Source organism: Oncorhynchus clarkii, chromosome 32 (assembly GCF_045791955.1).
Source record: "Oncorhynchus clarkii lewisi isolate Uvic-CL-2024 chromosome 32, UVic_Ocla_1.0, whole genome shotgun sequence".
Taxonomy (NCBI): Eukaryota; Metazoa; Chordata; class Actinopteri; order Salmoniformes; family Salmonidae; genus Oncorhynchus; species Oncorhynchus clarkii.
Window position 1 is genome coordinate 37,941,156 of NC_092178.1, and position 18,764 is coordinate 37,959,919.

The following is an 18,764-nucleotide window of genomic DNA, read 5'->3' on the forward strand; positions in this document are numbered from 1 at the left end:
ATCATCAACACTCAGGGTGGGGACAGACAGCGCATCTCAGTACGGAGTGCAGTTCACAATGCATGCAACATCTTCATGGCAAGATTTGTCTTGTGACAGGTAGGCTAGCCTATGCTGTAGTTCACAGGAGGCTGGTGGCACCTTAATTGGAGAGGACGTGGCTGTAGCAGAATCAGTGGAATGGTATCAAATACATCAAACATGATTTCCTTGTGTTTGATACCATTCCATTCACTCCAGACATTAAGAGGCAGCCTCCACTGCTACAGTTATATAAAGGACCGAATGTGTGTCTAATTTACTAATCTCCGTCTGGCTTTTGGAGGGGGTCACATTCATTTTTGTGTAATGATAAAACATTTGCAGGTAAATTGCAGGTGCAGAATTTTAAAAGAGCCTATCACTCAAATATTTTTGCTCTAAAATCAACTCCTGCAGACAGCCAGCCACGTGACTCACTATCTAAAGCAGGCAGACAGGCATTCAGTTACTGTTTTATTGAACAGTAGAATGGGCAAAACGAGTGACCTAAGCTACTGAGCGTGGCATGGTTGTTGTTGCCATGTGCGCCGGATACAGTATATCAGAAACGGCCACCCTCCTGGGCTTTTCACACACGATAGTGTCGTGTCTTTGGCATCATTAAATTGAAGACTTATCTTATCAAAGCAATTCTCTGTAATTAAAATTACGTGATTAAACTAATCATGTAAATGTAGTTAACTAGGAAGTCGGGGCCCCAAGGAAAATCTTCAGATGACAAAGTTATAATTTTCCTAATATAACTCTTCAGATTATTTTAATGTCTGATCAATTAGTCTTCTAATTAATGAATTATTCTTTACCTCACGTTAGTCTCATTCCAAACGTCGTAAATTGTTGGTTATCTGCACGAACCCAGCCTTCACTATGAATCATCCACACATCAATTGTCTTAATCATTTATTTACTAACTAACTAAGCACAGAAATGCATCACCAAACATATGGTTACAAGGAAATTATAGGGGATGTTTCCTAGTGGGCTAAGCCGATATGGCGACTTGGTAGACAAAGGGAAGTGGGTGTGGACTGAAAAGGGTGCGAAAGACAAGAGTCACTACACAGTTGATAATTATATTGATTGAAATGCTAATCCTTTGCACATGAACGCTCACTCATTTGGGAATAATTGCAATCAATATATATTTTACGCTAAGTGTGTCGTCGTGAGCTCTATTGGAATCGTCCGTCTTTCTGTTGGAAAGTTCATCCGCTTGTCTCTCCATCTGCTTCCAAGGAGTCTTACGTGGTTAGAATGGATACTTCAGAGTCCCATTCAGAAATGTTCTTATAGAATACATGTTTCAGCAGTTGTCCGTCTTCACATTCAATGGTACATAATTCCTAGCTGCTGACTAGTAATTAGTATCGAAGAGTTGCTCTTATTCTGTCGGAATCGATAGTCTCAGAGTTAACAACAACCATTACAACCTTAGCTTATACTGAGATTCTTGTGGTCTCTACTCAACCTTAGCTCCTTCAGCTGACCGAGGTAGGCATGGTCTAAAGGGAATTCCTTCAGGTGGGGGTTGTATTCGTAACAGTAGAAAAGGGATGTCCCATGACGCCAGATCAATGTCTGTGCTCATGGGAAGGGCCAATGACTAACATTTATAGTGGATACAATTCTCTCACATTAACGGTTTAAAATCACATGGCACAATTTCACAAATAGTTTAATCTTTACTCATTCATTTTATACAATAATTAGATGCAAGCCTCATAATGGAGGCTCCTGTATAAACAGAGTTATGGTAATGTGGCTGTATCGTCTTTCCTGAGGTCACAATCATAAAACAAAACGGACCGGTCGTAGCTGATTTCTCCACCGACCATTTACACATTCTCCAAAACAAGGATATTGTTCAGTTCTCAAGTTCTGTGATGTAGAAGAAGTTCCTTTGTTCTACTGTGAAACCCTCTCTCTATACTGCCTGACCCTGAGGAGAGTCTCCTCATGGAATTTATGACCTAAGACAACAGAACCTGGGTGTAGGGGGAAGAGAGAGGTGGTGACAGAGCGGGGGAGGGTACTCGCTATACCCAAAGAGGGCCACGTCATGACAACAGTGTCTTGGGTTTACAGAGAATGGTGCGACAAACAAAAAACATCCAGTCAGCGGAGTTCTGAGGGGCAAAAACAGCTTATCAAATCAAATTTTATTGGTCACATATGTGTTTATCAGATGTTATTGCGGGTGTAGCTAAATGCTTGTGTTTCTAGCTCCACAGTGCAGTAATATCTAACAATTTCACAACACTCCACACAAATATAAAGTAAAGGAATGGAATTAAGAATATATAAATATTTGGATGAGCAATGTCGGATCCGCATAGACTAAGATATAGTAGAATAGAATAGAGTATATACCTGTACTAAAGTAGCCAGTGTGCCAGTGATGGCTATTTAACAGTCTGATGGTCTTGAGATATAAGCTGTTTTTCCAGTCTCTCTGTCCCAGCTTTGAAGCATCTGTACTGACCTCGCCTTCTGGATAATAGTGGGGTGAACAGTGGTGATGTGAACAGGCAGTGGCTCGGGTGGTGGTTGTCCTTGATGATCTTTTTGGTCTTCCATTGCTCATTGATGAAAGGTCGAAGGAGAATGGCAAGTATCATGCAAGCTAACAGGAGGGCCACAAACGGACAAATAACAGTGCAACAGTGGTGTTGTGGTGTCGGAAACCACAACTCGTCGATCCTTGTCACAGATAGGCGATTGCAGCAGACGACCACACCAGATTCCACTCCAATCAGCTTAAAACAAGAAGCGGCTCCAGTGGGCACACGATCAACACTGGACATCTGAGGAGTGGAAAATCATCGCCTGGTCGGACGAATCCTGATTCCTGTTGCAGTATGCATCCATCCTGCCTGGTGTTAACGGTACAGGCTGGTGGCAATAGTGTACTGGTGTGAGGAATGTTTTCCTGGCACACGTTAGGTCCCTTGATACCAATTGAGCAACGATTGAATGCAGCAGCATATCTGAACATTGTTGCTGACCAAACTCAAGAGCATCTTTGAGGTGAGATGGAAACAGGTCTTGAAGGAGTTCCCACATATGCTGAGCACTTATTGGCTGCTTTTTGTTCACTCTGTGGTCCATCCCCGAGCTGACAAGGTAAAAATCTATTGTTCTGCCCCTGAACAAGGCAGTTAACCCACATTGAAAATAAGAATTTGTTCTCAACTGACTTGCCTAGTTAAAGGTAAAATAAAAATAAAAATTGCACACTCCCTCAAAACTTGAGACATCTGTGGCATGGTGTTGTGTGACAAAACGGCACATTTTAGAGTGTAATTTTATTGTCCCCAGGCCGAGCTGAAGGTACACCTGTCTAATAATCATGCTAAACTCAGCATAAAAATAAACGTCCCTTTTTCAGGATCCTGTCTTTCAAAGAGAATTCGTAAAAATCCAAATAACTTCACATATCTTCATTGTAAAGGGTTTAAAAAAAAACCACTGTTTTCCATGGTTGTTCAATGAACCATTAAAAAGATGCATGAACATGCACCTGTGGAATGGTCATTAAGACACTAACAGCTTACAGATGGTAGGCAATTAAGGTCACAGTTATGAAAACTTAGGACACTAAAAGAGGCCTTTCTACTGACTCTGAAAAACACCAAAATAAAGATGCCCAGGGTCCCTGCTCATCTGCGTGAACGTGCCTTAGGCATGCTGTAATGACGCATGAGGACTGCAGATGTGGCCAGGGCAATAAATTGCAATGTCCGTACTAATGAGATGCCTAAGACAGAGCTACAGGGAGACATCACGGACAGCTGATCGTCCTCTCAGTGGCAGACCACGTGTAACAACACCTGCTCAGCATCGGTACATCTGAAAATCACACCAGCCGGACAAGTACAGAATGGCAACAACAACTGCCCGAGTTACACCAGGAACAGACAATTCCTCCATCAGTGCTCAGACTGTCCGCAAAAGGCTGAGAGAGGTTGGACTGAGGGCTTGTTGGCCTGTTGTAACGCAGGTCCTCACCAGACATCACCGGCAACACCGTTGCCTATGGGCACAAACCCACCGTCGCTGGACTAGACAGGACTGCAATTTGCTGACGAGTCGCGGTTTTGTCTCACCAGGGGCGATGGTCGGATTCACGTTTATCGTCGAAGGAATGAGCGTTACACCGAGGTACTCTGGAGCGGGATCGATTTGGAAGTGGAGGGTCCGTCATGGTCTGGGGCGGTGTGTCACAGCATCAATCAAACTGAGCTTGTTGTCATTGCAGGCAATCTCCATGCTGTGAGTCACAGGGAAGACATCCTAATCCCTCATGTGGTACCCTTCCTGCAGGCTCATCTTGACATGACCCTCCAGCATGACAATTCCACCAGCCATACTGCTCATTCTGTGCGTGATTTCCTGCAAGACAGGAATGTCAGTGTTCTGCCATGGCCAGCGAAGACCCGGGATCTCAATCCCATGGAGCACGTCTGGAACCTGTTGGATCGGAGGGTGAGGGCTAGGGCCATTCCCCCCAGAAATGTCTGGGAACTTGCAGGTGCCTTGTTGGAAGAGTGGGGTAACATCTCACAGCAAAAACGGAACAATCTGGTGCAGTCCATGAGGAGGAGATGCCCCTTTCAATACGTTTCTATACTGAGTGTACAAAACATTAGGGACACCTTCCTAATATTGAGTTGCACCCCATTTCACCCGCAGAACCTCGTCAATTCGTCAGGGCATCGACTCTACGAGGTGTCAGAAAGCATTCCACAGGGATGTTGGCCAATGTTGACTCTGATGCTTCCCACAGTTGTGTCAAGTTGGCTGGATGTCCTTTGGGTGGTGGAACATTCTTGATACACACGGGGAAACTGTTGAGTGTGAAAAACCCAGCAGCGTTGCAGTTCTTGACCCACTCAAACCGGTAGGCCTGGCACCTACTACCATACCCCGTTCAAAGGCACTTCAATCTTTTGTCTTGCCCGTTTGCCCTTTAAATGGCACGTAAACCCAATCCATGTTTAAAGGCTTCAAAAATCCTTCTTGAACCTGTCTCCTCCCCTTCATTTACACTGATTTGAAGTGGATTTAACCAGTGACATGAATAAGGGAATCATAGCTTGCACCTAAATTCACCTGGTCAGTGTATCATGGATTTTTTGTACACTCAATGTATATAGGACAGTGTAGAGGGCATCTCTGTCTACATTGTCACAATTCCACATGTTCTGATTCCCACATTTTTGGTAAAACAAAATAAGAGTATCAACCCACTCTAAATACAGTAAATGTTGCATAATCTGATAAGGTTGTCTGGCATTAAACCCTATACAGTCAATGCTGTCATGCTCGTCCTCTTCTTCTGACGAGGAGTAGCAAGGATCGGACCAAAGCACAGCGTGGTATGTGTTCATGACGATATTTATTCAACTCAGAACACTAAAACAAAAATAACAACGAGAATGATACGAAACGAAACAGTCCTTCCTGTCTGGTGACATACACAAGGACAGAAAATAATCACCCACGAAACACAATAGAAAACAGGCTCCCTAAATAGGGGACAATGATTGACAGCTGCCTCTGATTGAGAACCATACCAGGCCAAACACAGAAATAGCAAATCACAAAAAAACGAACATAGACAACCCACCCAACTCACGCCCTGACCATACTAAAACAAAGACATAACAAAAGAACTAAGGTCAGAACGTGACAGTAACCCCCCAAAGGTGCGGACTCCGGCCGCAAAACCTGAACCTATAGGGGAGGGTCTGGGTGGGTGTCTGTCCGCGTTGGCGGCTCTGGCGCGGGACGTGGACCCCACTCCACCATAGTCTTTGTCCACCTCCTCAACCGCCTCCGTGGCCTCTTTCGAGCGGCGACCCTCGCCGCTGACCTCGGACTGGGGACCCTAGCAATGGGTCCCGAATGGACAGGAGATTCCGGCTGCACCAGACAGGCGGGAGACTCCAGCAGTGCAGGCGTGAAGGATGACTCCGGCAGTACCGGAGTGACGGGCGGCTCCGGCGGCTCCTGGCTGACGGACGGCTCCGGCGGCTCCTGGCTGACGAACGGCTCCGGCGGCTCCTGGCTGACGGACGGCTCCGGCGGCTCCTGGCGGACGGGCGGCTCTGGACAGACGGGCGACTTCGGCGGCTACGGACAGACGGGAGACTCCGGCAGCTCCGGACAGACGGGAGACTCCGGCAGCTCCGGACAGACGGGAGACTCCGGCAGCTCCGGACAGACGGGAGACTCCGGCAGCTCCGGACAGACGGGAGACTCCGGCAGCTCCGGACAGACGGGAGACTCCGGCAGCTCCGGACAGACGGGAGACTCCGGCAGCTCCGGACAGACGGGAGACTCCGGCAGCTCCTGACAGACGGGAGACTCCGGCAGCACCGGACAGACGGGAGACTCTGGCAGCGCTGGGCAGGAGGAATGCTCTGGCAGTGCTGGGCAGGAGGAATGCTCTGGCAGCGCTGGGCAGGAGGAAGAATCTGGCAGTGCTGGACAGGCGGGAGCACCTGTAGGGAGGAAACGGAGAGACAGCCTGGTGCGGCGGGCTGCCACCGGAGGGCTGGTGCGTGGAGGTGGCACCGGATAGACCGGACCGTGAAGGCGGACTGGAGGTCTCGAGCACCGAGCCTGCAAAACCCTACCTGGCTGAATGCTCCCCGTGGCCATGCCAGTGCGGCGAGGTGGAATAGCCCGCACTGGGCTGTGCTGGCGAACCGGGGACACCATGCGTAGGGCTTGTGCCATGTATCCCGGCCTGAGGAGATGCACTGGAGACCAGATGCACTGAGCCGGCTTTATGGCACGATGCCCAACCTAGCCCGGCCTATACGAGGCGCTACTATGTACTGCACCAGGCTATGCCTGCGCACCAGGGACACCGTGCGCCTCACGGCATAACACGGTGCCTGCCCGGTCCCTCTCTCTCCACGGTAAGCACGGGGAGTTGGCGCAGGTCTCCTACCTGACTTCGCCACACTCCCCGTGTGCCCCCCCAATAAATTTTTGGGCTGCCTCTCTGGCTTCCAGCCGCGCTGCCGTGCTGCCTCCTCATACCGCCGCCTCTCAGCTTTCGCTGCCTCCAGCTTTGCCTTGGGGCGCCGATATTCCCCAGCCTGTGCCCAGGGTCCTTTGCCGTACAGGATCTCCTCCCATGTCCAGGAGTCCTGAGATCGCTGCTGCTGCTGCTGCTGCTGCTGCCCGTTACCACGCTGCTTGGTCCTTTGGTGGTGGGTGATTCTGTCACGCTCGTCCTCTTCTTCTGACGAGGAGTAGCAAGGATCGGACCAAAGCGCAGCGTGGTACGTGTTCATGACGATATTTATTCAACTCAGAACACTAAAACAAAAATAACAACGAGAATGATACGAAACAGTCCTGTCTGGTGACATACACAAAGACAGAAAATAATCACCCACGAAACACAATAGAAAACAGGCTCCCTAAATATGGTTCTCAATCAGGGACAACGATTGACAGCTGCCTCTGATTGAGAACCATACCAGGCCAAACACAGAAATAGCAAATCATAGAAAAACGAACATAGACAACCCACCCAACTCACGCCCTGACCATACTAAAACAAAGACATAACAAAGGAACTAAGGTCAGAACGTGACAAATGCATTAAACATTCATCACTTATCAAGGAATGTACAGACTAGAGAAATAGATACAGTACAAGTCATGCAAAAACTTTATTTACAAAAGGATAGAAAGGAACAGTGCAACTCAGCTGCCATTGTGGAAATGATTTGTATTCTTTCCCCGGTGATAATCTTGGATTATACACTGGCCTGCCCTACGGTATTAGCTATTTCTGATGCATCTCCCAAATAAACCAAAGTTTGTTGCTAAGTCAAATGACATCCCTCATTTAGGCTATCTTGTCATAAAGCTTAGGGATTCCTGCTGTATATCTTCAGCATGGTGAGTAGCAGAATGTTAACTCTCTCCAGCACATGGTTTGTGAGTGCCTCTTTTTTTGCGTGGTACTCTTGTCTTAATTGGTTATCTGTTCCTCTTGATAGGTGGAGGTTGAGATGGCACCATAAGGGTCCACCACTGTCTGAGCGCAGCGCACCACCGTCAGCAGCAGGAAGAAGCAGAGGAGGGCAAGAAAGAAGAGAGCAAAGCCCAGGTCCACGTCCACCTCCAGCGTGGACAGAGAAGGAGCTGGCTGGTGCTGGTCCATGTGGCTGATCAAGGTAAGGCTCAGTAGTAGCTTGAGAGATGCTCGTAAGCTTGTGTTGCAGATCCTGGATGAACAGGATAAATGAAGACAACAGAGACTTAGCTGCTTTTCCTATGACTTGTCTTCCAATCTACGAGATCAGTTGCCAGGTAAGTTAAAGTCTTCTCAGGTAGATAATGTCTTGTCATGAAATTGCAATGTAAATCATATGATTGTATGATATCTCATTAAAGATCCAAGTTAAGTCTTGTAAAGTGAGTCACTTGCAGCATAAGTGAACGCCACATTGGGCCCCAGCCCAGCGTGTGTCCTCCTGTGAGAGAGGAAATATCATTATCAGCCTAAACTTAACCAAGCTCTGAGGTGTACATGTACCCTTGTTAACATATTGCTCAGAGAATAAACAAAGAAGACATACATACACTCATACAAAAATGTTGCTCTGACGGAGAAGAAATAGACAACAACAAAAAAAGAAAACTGGCCAGTACAGCACTTTGTATTTACGAGCACCCCTAGGTATTCCCAAAATCCAAATAATGCTTAAATGTGTTTCTCTTTTCAATATTTTGCATACACGTTTAAGACAAGTATTGTTTATTTTAGCATATTTGTGGGTTATACATCACACAATTTGAATACATTTCATATGAAAGTTCATAGCTGTTAATACGTTTAGTTTGTGTTTTCATCCGTGCTTGACATGGACTGAAATAGGTGCCGGTACTGTTTATATTTAGGTGTAGGAGCTCCACAATACTTTTGAGCTAATATTCTTTAACAGGGGTTCCCAAACTTTTTCACTCGGGACCCTTCCAGCATATGGGAACATCCTGCATTTTGCAGTTTTAAAGCATATTTTCTTGTAATTCTATACATTTTTTCATGTCTAATGTATTCATGTGATATTTGAGTGACAAAAAAATTACAACTCTCTACGGGCTAAAAAAAACAAAATAAATAAACGTTAACTGACATGAGCTATATGATCTGGAGTTATAAATATCTCTCTAAAGGTATGCAATGACTAACATGACAAGAGGAACTGATGATGCACTACCTAATCCGGACTAAGTTCCTTCATTTTTTAAAATACAAAATAAAAAAAATGGTGGGGGGGGGTGCACCCCACAGTTTGGGAACTACTGTTCTATAAGAGGAACAGGAGCTCAAGCAGTAGAACATTTGAGGTGACGGTACTCAGCTCCAGTGAGCTCTTACCCATGTCAAGCACTGATTTACACAAAACAGTAAAAGTACTTAGCAGTAGTCTTAGAATAAAAATGCACACATATGAAAATCTCTAACTGTGGCAAAAGAGCACTCGAATGGACTCAATTAAACAACAGACTAAGCTACGCACATACAAAAGTATATATACAAAAGTATGTGGACACCCCTTCAAATGAGTGGATGCGGCTATTTCAGCCACACCCGTTGCTGGGAGGTTTATAAAATCGAGCACAGTCATGCAATCTCTGTAAACAAACATTGGCAGTAGAATGGCCTTACTGAAGAGTTCAGTGACTTTCCATGTGGCACCGTCATAGGATGCCACCTTTCCAACAGTTTGTCTGTTTGTCTAATTTCGGCCCTGCTTGAAGACACTTCACTTCGTAGAAACGACTAGGAGCAACAACGGCTCAGTCTCGAAGTGGTAGGCCACACAGGTAGGCCTCACAGAACGGAACCGCCAAGTGTTGAAGTGCATAAAAGTAAAAATCGTCTGTCCTCGGTTGCAACACTCTCTATCAAGTTCCAAACTGCCTCTGGTAGCAAAGTTAGCACCAGAACTGCAATAACTGCCGGGAGCTTCATGAAATGGGTTTCCATGGCCGAGCAGCCGCACGCCCAAGATCACCATGTGCAATGCCAAGTGTCAGCTGGAGTGGTGTAAACTTGCCGCCATTGGACTCTGGAACAGTGTAAACACATTCTCTGGAATTATGAATCATGCTTCACCATCGGACGAATCTGGGTTTGGTGGATGCCAGGAGAAGGCTACCTACCCCAATGCATAGTGCCAACTGTAAAGTTTGGCGGATGAGAGTAATGGTCTGGGGCTGTTTTTCATGGTTCGGGCTAAGCCCCTTAGTTCCTGTTGATTAGCGTTAATGGAAATCTTAACGCTACAGCATGAATGACATTCTAGACGATTCTGTCCTTCTAACTTTGTGGCAATAGTTTAGGGAAGACACTTTCCTGTTTCAGCATGACAATGCCCCCATGCACAAAGCGAGTGAATTGGAATGCCGACTGCGACCCAGGCCCAATCGCCCGTATCAATGCCCGACCTCACTAGTGCTCTTGTGGCTGAATGAAAGCAAGTCCCCGCAGCAGTGTTCATCTAGTGGAAAGCCTTCTCAGAAGAGTGGAGGCTGTTATAGCAGCAAAGTGGGGACCAACTCCATATTCATGCCCATGATTTTGGAATGAGGTGTCCACATACTTTTGGTAAAACAAATACAATCTCCCAATTGAATTCAAATGAAAGAGCATAACTCCCTATGAATCTGAATAACATAAAACATTGATTATTACGTACACATTGTTCACTACTGTATGAGTATTTCAAACCGTGCTAATGATTTAAAACTCACCGTCCTTGCTTGTCTTTCACATGGAGGAAGAAATTACAGTTTTATCGATCTCCCTGTTGTTTCACATAACCTTTCCCTACCTGTCTGCACCCCTTTTAACATGAACCACCCCCACCGTCAAGCGCCCTCATGTATCGCTCCCTTTGAGCTCCCCTCTTAAGTTCTCTTATTGCTTTTTCTTACATAACACAGTCCTGAGTCCTCTATTACAAATATCTTCATCCTCCCATCCTGCCACGATCAGAGGAAAAATGAGCACCCCACAAAATGCTTCTCTACACATACACATGCAGACACACACACACATCCGTGGGCACATGCGACCTCCCCTTGGCGCTAAAGTCTTCATAAATAGTTTAACAGGAGTTGAATAACAGTCGCTGCAGTTCACATGTGAATCAAACACCCCCGCCCTTTGTTTCCCTGTCAGAAAGACCTTAAGCCTGGTTTACCTGCTAGACTCGACACCTCAATAACTCCAGCCACATCAAGAGTCAACGCATGTGGCTTCATCATGGAAGATTGAAGGGTTACTAATGAGGCAGGGAAAGCTTGACTTGAATGAAGGCAAAGATTGAGGAGGAGCAAGAGACAAGAGGCCTGGCGTTGGAAATGCGCTAGAGAGAAAGACGATACACATGAGCAATTAAATTCTGTAGCCAAGGGGGCATGACCAGGATGAAATTGAGATTGCTTCAGTGGAAGCGATGGAGATTGTTTCAGTTAGGCTGCCAGTCAAGAGGAATGATATACAGTAGAGGCTGAGGGTGCAGGCGTAAAGTGATCCCGATCCTATGCAATTAACTGAGGCCTTTAGGCTGCAGCCAAACAGAGGGAGAGAGAGGAAAGAGACAGAGTATGGTATCTACATTGAACAAAGATATAAACACAACTTGTAAAGGGTTGGTCCCATGTTTTGGGGCGGCAGGTAGCCTAATAGTTAGAGCGTTGGGCCAGTAACCGAAAGATTGCTAGATCGAATCCCCCAGGTGACAAGGTAAAAATCTGTCATTCTGCCCCTGAACAAGGCAGTTAACCCACTGTTCCCCAGTAGGCTGTCATTGTAAATAAGAATTTGTTCTTAACTGACTTTCCTAGTTAAATAAAAGTTAAATAAATAAAACATGTTTCAAAAAAATCCATGAGCTGAAATAAAAGATCCCAGAATGTTTCCATATGCACAAAAAGCTTACTTCTCTCAATTTTTTGGCACAAATGTGTTTATATCCCTGTTGGTCAGCATTTCTCCTTTGCCAAGATAATCCATCCACCTGACAGGTGTGGCATATCAAGAAGCTGATTAAACAGCATTAATATTACACAGGTGCAGCTTGTGCTGGGGACAATAAAAGGCCACTCTAAAATGTGCCGTTTTGTCACACAACACAATGCCACAGATGTCTCAAGTGTTGGGAGAACATGCAATTGGCATGCTGACTGCAGGATGTTCACCAGAGCTGTTGCCAGAGAATGTAATTTGAATTTCTCTACCATAAGCAGCCTTTCAACATAATTTTAGAGAATTTGTCAGTATGTCCAACCAATCTCACAACCGCAGATCACGTGTATGACGTCGTGTGGGCAAGCGGTTTGCTGATGTCAATGTTGTTAACAGAGTGCCCCATGGTGGTGGTGGGGTTATGGTATGTGCCAGGTATAAGCTACAACAAACGCAATTGCATTTTATCGATGGCAATTTGAAAGCACGAAAATACCGTGACGCCCATTGTGAGGCCGATTTTTTTAAAAGGTATCTTTGACCTACAGATGCATACACAGTACCAGTTAAAAGTTTGGACACGCCTGTTCATTCCAGAGTTTCTTTATTTTTACTGTTTTCAACATTGTAGAATAATAGTGAAGTCATCAAAACTATGAAATAGTCAGGCAATCCAGGAACATTTCAAGAACTTTGAGAGTTTCTTCAAGAGCAGTCGCAAAAAACATCAGGCGCTATGATGAAACTGGCTCCCATGAGGACCGCCACAGGAAAGGAAGACCCAGAGTTACCTCTGCTGCAGAGGATACGTTCATTAGAGTTAACTGCACCTCAGATTGCAGCCCAAATAAATGCTTCATAGAGTTCAAGTAACAGACACATCTCAACATCAACTGTTGAGAGGAGACTGTGTGAATCAGGCCTTCATGGTCGAATTGCTGCAACGAAACCACTACAAAAGGACACCAAATAATAAGAAGAGACTTGCTTGGGCCAAGAAACAAGAGCAAGGGACATTAGACCGGTGTAAATCTGTCCTTTGGTCTGATGAATCCAAATTTTAGATTTTTGGTTCCAACCGCTGTGTCTTTGTGAGACGCAGAGTAGCGGGTCTGAGTTGCACCCCCCTGTATATATTGCTATTTTTTACTGCTGCTCTTTAATTACTTGTTGCTTTTATCTCTTATTCTTATTTTTTTTAAACTGCCCTGTTGGTTAGGGGCTAGTAAGTAAGCATTTCACTGTAAGGTTGTATTCTAAGTAAGCATGTCCCGATTTTCAGGAAAAAGTTTGACATTTCACCTGGATATCCCTAATATGATGACTGAGGTGTACAACATAGAAGCTTATCAGACCCTCTTACTATGCTTCTTCACCCGAGATTGGCCCCCGATTGCTAATCAATAAGTTCTCTATTCTCCAGGCTCCGCTTTGTCATCAACATGGACAACCTTGCAAAGAGTGACATTTATCCATCGTGATTTTCCCTTGACTTTTACTGCTGACCTCGTTATGAGCAAAATTTGATAAGGACCTTCCCATTTTAGTCCTAATGTGTCTGGTACATATTTTGTTTACCATCATGGGTAACACCGAAAGCATACCTTGAGTCTGTGTAGATATTAGCTGTTTTTCCTTCAGCCTGTTTGCATGCTTCTGTCAAAGCCACCAATTCCGCAACCTGTGCTGATGTTCCTGCAGGTTATGGTGGAAATTACTAGATTATGTTATAATACTATTAGTTCATCAAATGGTTGTTTTATGCAACAGAATAAGGGGTTGTTAGAATGCTCATCTGTGTGTGTTCTACTGAGGATGGGCCTCTGGGAGATAACACTGACAGGAGATTTATGATTTCTTTTGGGTGATAAAACCTAAAGAGACCGCATTCCAGAGCATGATTTAATGTTTAAGTTCTATATGGTACCAGGAAGAGATGACCCCAGGGCCAGACCTTGGTCTCTACACAAAGAGTACTGTTTTTACAGCAGAAATCTCAACCATACAAATCTCAACCTATTTTTCATACAAATCTTAACCTTGTGACCCATTCTATACATCTGTTGTTCGTCATGTAGGTTGAAAGGGGGGTATTTTGGCTATAAAAGACCTACGTACTTTTGTCTCGGGGCTCTCAACGAATCATCTGAGGGTGATTTGTCGACCAGCCATCGTTATCGTAGAGCACTCAATCGATTGATTTTATGTGTGTGCATTGTATTGACCTGCTCCCTTATTAATAAGTGAAGAAAGATTTAAGTATAACTCTGACTTGTGTGATAAGTTTGTCTCTCCTCATTTGATAGTAAAGAAAATACCAGAAATTGACCAGAAATCCCGCAAAGATGATATACACCAGGTTTCTCTTCTGCTGAACGAATCATGTTGTTTGGTTTCACTCGGAACCTGCACAACTCTGATAACAGCCGGTTTATCATGTTGATTGATGTCTCTGTCCAGCTGTGACAACCTGTCGATGATGTCACCGTAGTTTTGTCTCTCCCAATCAGTAGTTGTGGAAACAAATCATCATGTATAGATTGTATCAACTGATGGGTGATTGCCCCATTTTTGGAGGAATTGAGTGCATCTTCATCTTCCATGTCAGGTAACCCACTGTGTCTGACCACCTCGGCTCTAAACCTTTCTTCAAATTCAAAAAACAGTTATTTTGGTTTTTGGACACATTTGGTTATCTCTCCCCAGTTGGTGGTTGCATTGGTCAGAACCTTAAGGAAAACATGTAGGGCTCTCCATCCATCGGCCACATCTTGCTCTTCACCACCCACAGCTCCATAAACCTTTTCTTCAAGTACGCCATGTTCACGGTTGTTCAAAAAAAAGGCTAATAACTGTAACCCATCATAAGGATGTAGATTGTAGAGTTTCTTATATCGCTTCAAATGTCGTCTTCAAAGTCTTTGACCATTCATCCAACTGTTTTGGAGATGCTGATTTATGTGTGATTACTGTCACTGGAGGTCTGGCTTTACTTCCTTTAACAGCCTGTGTTCTGGTTGGCCTAAGACAAAGTTCGTCACCGCTGTCAGAATCGGTCGACTCAAAGCCAGGCTGTGCTGACCAGATGCTTGAAACCTGATCTGCCTTGCGCAATTCAGTGTGAGGATAGATGGAAGGAACAGAGAGCCCACAGGTCTGACTTTTTCACCTGTGTCTCCTGCAATAGTTGAATTTCTCCTTTTAAGGATTCTATCTGTTCACTAAGAGCTCTCAAACTCTCTTTATCTCTCTGCAATGTCAATGAGTTAGACGTTCTTTGTATTTGTCCCCAAGCTTTTTGTATATCAGACAGGTTCCATATTTGTCAACAATGACAGAATATTTCTTTATTATCTCTTGCCTACACTCCACTACTTTGTAATGGTTCTTCACATCCCTAGACAGTGAATTTAAAATATTTTTTATGTTCACATACGGAGCAGCTGTTCCGCCCTTTGTTGCTTCAATGTATCCACAAAATTTTCCTCCTCATTTTGCCATCTATTTTCCTGCAGCAAAGCACCCCCACAACATGATGCTGCCACCCCCGTGCTTCACAATTGGGATGGCGTTCTTTGGCTTGCAAGCCTCCCCCTTTTTTCCTCCAAACATAATGATGGTAATTAAGGCCAAACAGTTATATTTTTGTTTCATCAGACCAGAGGACATTTCTCATAAAAATACAATCTTTGACCCCGTGTGCAGTTGCAAACTGTAGTCTGGCTTTTTTATGTCAGTTTTGAGGCAGTGGTTTCTTCCTTGAAGAACGGCCTTTCAGGTTATGTTGATATAGGACTCGTTTTACTCTGGATATAAATACTTTTGTACTTGTTTCCTCCAGCATCTTCACAAGGTCCTTTGCTGTTGTTCTGGGATTGATTTGCACTTTTCGCACCAAAGTACGTTCATCTCTAAGAGACAGAACGCGTCTCCTTCCTGAGCAGGATGACGGCTGTGTAGTCCCATGGTGTTTATACTTGCGTACTATTGTTTGTACAGATGACCATGGTACCTTCAGGCGTTTGGAAATTGCTCCCAAGGATGAACCAGACTTGTGGAAGTCTACAATTATTTTTCTGAGGTCTTGGCTGATTTATTTTTGATTTTCCCATGATGTCAAGCAAAGAGACACTGAGTTTGAAGGTAGGCCTTGAAATACATCCACAGGTACACTTCCAATTGACTCAAATTGTGTCAATTAGCCTATCAGGAGCTTCTAAAGCCATGACATCATTTTCTGGAATTTTCCAAGCTGTTTAAAGGCACAGTCAACTTAGTGTATGTAAACGCCTGACCCACTGGAATTGTGATATAGTGTAGTCTGTAAACAATTGTTTGGAAAATTACTTGTGTCATGCATAAAGTAGATGTCTTAACCGACTTGCCAAAACTATAGTTTGTTAACAAGAAATTTGTGGAGTGGTTGAAAAACAAGTTTTAATGACTCCAACCTTAGTGTATGTAAACTTCCGACTTCAACTGTACGTATCACTCAAAGCATGCACTAATTTGAACTTGATTTGGCTCTGTTAAATGACATAGGTCTAGACTCACCCAGGAATATGATATGCCATAAATCAGGAGATTAAGAGTTGACGCCCGTGGTGGGTTGCGCTCAGCCCCCTCTCTTTCCCCTGGATCAACACACAGTTGATGAGTTTTTCACCAAAGGGACAGGATATAATTTATAACCCCCAACCCTAGCCTGTGATTGACCAATTAGAATTCCTTGCAGTAAAATTGGACAAATAGTATCCTGTTTCAGGCCCAATGTAGACAATTCAAATGAAAACTTGCCACATGTAGCTATGAGTCCAGGACTGAAACCCCTACACAGATTCTAAACAGATGTTGAACTGAAAAACAACTATTTCCATTGATCGTCAATTCCCTATTGACCTCTAGTCCTCTGCGTTGTGTGTTATCTTAAAATATTCTTACACTACTTTGAAGAATCTGAAATAATACATTTTGATTTGTTTAACACTTTTTTGGTTTCTACATGATTCCATATGTGTTGTTTTGATGTCTTCACTATTATTATACAATGTAGAAAATAGTACAAATGCAGAAAAACCCTAAAATGAGTTTGTGTCCAAACTTTTGACTGGCACTGTATGTGTTCCCAGTCATGTCAAGTCCATAGATTAGGGCCAAATGAATTTATTTCAATTGACTGATTTCTGGATATGAACTGTGACTCAGTAAAATCAATGAAGTTATTGCATGTTGCGTTAACATTTTTTTTGTTCAGTATAGTTTCATTGACGTATGGATAAGAAAATAATTGAAAAACGATATTCTTCAATAGTTCAACCACTATCTCTTGGCTGGATCTGCATCTACACAATCTGCCACTCAAATGCTGACAAGCTTTTCAAACTTGACTGTACCATTGTTAGGCAAGCCTGAGGATCCAAAACGTATCTTACAGTATCCGCCCAACAGCTTGTCTTTACACCATTTATGTGCGTACTTAAACCAAAGACTGCTGGAGCCACCACCACCAGAGAGACACGTTACTCTTCTCCTCCCTAAAGGAGAAGTAACATTTGGTCATGTAAACAAACCATGAATAACATGGCCAAAGGCATATTCATTCATATGCCTGAAATATCAAAAGTACAAATATAGTAGGTAGAAAAGGGAGAAGCCCCAAAAGTGGCAGTAATGTTGGCGAATAAGTGACCTCGTCCCCAGGCTCAATTGAGCACGCAAGTTCGACAGAAAACGAGAGCCGGCTGGAGGACAAAATGAGTGAAAAAGATCCTGTCATCCACAAAGCCGTATGGAGGATGAGTAAAAGAAGATGGGGATGCTAGATGCAGCAGTAATCGTTCACTAAGAGCCAATTTATGCTTGATCCGAAAATGTGGTTGGAAGTGCCGTATGGATGGTGTGATGCAAGTGCGGCGTCTCCCGAAGCGCTCAAATGCCAAATTGAGCTCCGTACTGCATCGCTGTGCGCCTCTCAAATTTTGAATGATGCGGAGGACAACGTTAGGTCCGCATTAACATGCTTGGTTGACGGTAGGTGAGGGCAGAAGGTCCTGTATTAACACAAACTCACTTCCTTGACAACTACCTTCACAACAGCTTTGCACTGCTCCACGAAGCGCAAGAAATATGAATGCCCTATCACTGTAAATTCTTCTTGCGCTTCGCCGAGCAGTGCATAGCTGTTGTGAAGGAAGTTGTAAAGGCAGTGAGTGTGTTTATACAGGACCTCCCGCCCCTCACCTACTGTCAACAAATCATGTCAATGCGGAGCTCTATGGCGCCCTCCACATTGTTACAACATTTGAAAGGCGCACAGCAATTTGTGCCCCTTGAGTCGCCACAATTGCGTCGCACGATCCATACGGCGCCTCAGACAACACTTTTGGACCAAGCATAAATTAGCGCTTAAAGATTATTGTGTCTTTTACTGCCAATAGACTCTGTGGGAATCTCAATTGCATACTCTTCACATCCCCTCTTTCCCAAAACCCATTGGATGAGAAAGCCAGAGGTCCCTGATCTTTCCTCCAATGGGTTTTGGGGAGGCGAGGAGAGAGGACCAGAGTAGTATGATATTGAGATTCTCCCATTGAGACTGCTGGATGGGAGCATTCAATCATCTACCACTTAAAAAAATACTTTTCAATGTTTGTACTTTGAACCAGGCAGCACACAAAGCTATTCATAAAGAAATAATCATAGGAAACAACCA